Source organism: Cebus imitator, unplaced genomic scaffold (genome assembly GCF_001604975.1).
Source record: "Cebus imitator isolate Cc_AM_T3 unplaced genomic scaffold, Cebus_imitator-1.0 Scaffold318, whole genome shotgun sequence".
Lineage (NCBI taxonomy): Eukaryota > Metazoa > Chordata > Mammalia > Primates > Cebidae > Cebus > Cebus imitator.
The window spans coordinates 2,351,990-2,353,774 of record NW_016107633.1 but is presented as its reverse complement, the minus strand read 5'-3'; the positions used below and the strand labels follow the sequence as shown (position 1 = coordinate 2,353,774).

General features: G+C 37.8%; 1 protein-coding gene across 1 annotated transcript in view; it reads left to right on the top strand.

The window, feature by feature from the left end:
• TDRD12 (tudor domain containing 12) overlaps window positions 1–1,785 on the top strand; it is an 89,293-nt gene that overhangs the window by 37,105 nt on the left and 50,403 nt on the right. The gene's annotated exons all lie outside the window — the stretch shown is intronic.

Here is a 1,785-nt window from a genome sequence, read left to right as displayed (position 1 = left end):
AAAAAAAAAAAAAAAGAAAGAAAAAAGAATAAATAATTCGGTGTATAATTGACTAGAGACTTAAGAGTGATATTGTCTTATACAGTGTTCTGTAAGATTAATGATTGGAAAATGGTCCATTTTCAAAGAGTGGCCCAGGCAATTTTGGTTAAACATCATATATATTAACAGAAAAATGTGACACCTGGTTGATAATCAGAGTTGACTGAAAACTAGTAGTGGCCCTAGAGTCTGTCTCCTCTTTGCCTTGTTGGACAGAGCTGTCCCTGTAAGGCAGGTATGAAGTTTGGCATGGAGTGGTCCTGATGGGCGGGATGGCCTCACATGGCCAGATGGAAGCAGAGGCTGAGTGGTTACCCGGGGTGGAAAGAGAAGAATGTTTTCATGAGTCTCAGAGGCTGGGTCTGTACTCTGTCCTCTTCAAGATACATGTCAGTGACGTTAATGACATCGCAGAAAGGATGTCATATTGTATCACTTCGTGAATGGTCTAAGAACTCAAAGCAGTAGACTTTCACACTTCCCCTAGTGGATGTTATGCTGTGGTTTGTTGTATGTTTTACTTTTACGTATCTCATAAATGCTAGACTCTATCTCACTTTTATTTAAATAGTCAATTACAACCTACAGAGAGTTAACTAACACAAATATCTTCTCTTATTTTACCTATGTGATTGCACTGGTGTTTTTTACTTTTTGTGTAGATCCCTATTTCCATCTGGTATCATTTTCCTTCTACCTAAAGGACGTCCTTTAGTATTTCTTGTATTGCAGGTCTGCTATTGATGGACTCTTTCAGCTTTTTTTTTTTTTTTTTTTAAGTATTCAGGTTCATTTTAAGAAGGATACCTTTGCTAGGTGTAGAATTCGAGGTCGACAGAACTTTATTTAAAGATGTTGCCCCTCTGTCTTCTTGCTTGCATTGTTCCCAGCACTGCCTCTGCTGTAACCGCTGCCTTTCTTCCTCTGACATTTCTCTGACTGCTTCTCAGATTTTCTCTTGATTACTGGTTTGAGCAATTTGGTATACCAGCTGGGCACAGTGGCTCTCGCCTATGATCCTAGCACTTTGGAAGGCCGAGGTGGGCAGATGACCCGAGGTCAGGAGTTCAAGACCAGCCTGGCCAACATGGTGAAACCCCATCTCTACTAAAAATACAAAAAAGTTAGCTGGGTGTGATGGTGGGCGCCTGTAATTCCAGCTACTTGGGAGACTGAGGCAGGAGAATCGCTTCAACCCAGGAGATAGAGGTTTCAATGAGCTGAGATCATGCCCCTGCACTGCAACCTGAGTGACAGAGCAAGACTCCGTCTCAAAAAAAAAAAAAAAAAAAAATTTATTGTATACCTTGCTGTCGTTGCTATCATATTTCTTATGCTTGGGGTTCATGAATGTTCTTCATTTGTATCTTTCTTACGTCAAATAGTCATTATGTCTACAAATATTTTTTCTGCACCAATCTCTTTTTCCTCTCCTTTTAGAGATTCTCATAAAACAAATGTCAGATATTTTGATATTGTCCCAAAAGTCCCTGAGGCTCTGTTCATTTTTTCAGCCTTTTGGTCTTGCTGTTCTTTAGATTAATGATTCTACTGATCTGTCTGTATGCTCGTTCTCTTCTATCAATCTGCCTTCTGCTATTGAGCCCATCCAGTGAGTATTTTATTTATTTTATACATATATATATATATATATATATACACACATATATATACATATATACATACACATATATATATACATATATATATATACATATATATATATACATATATATATATATA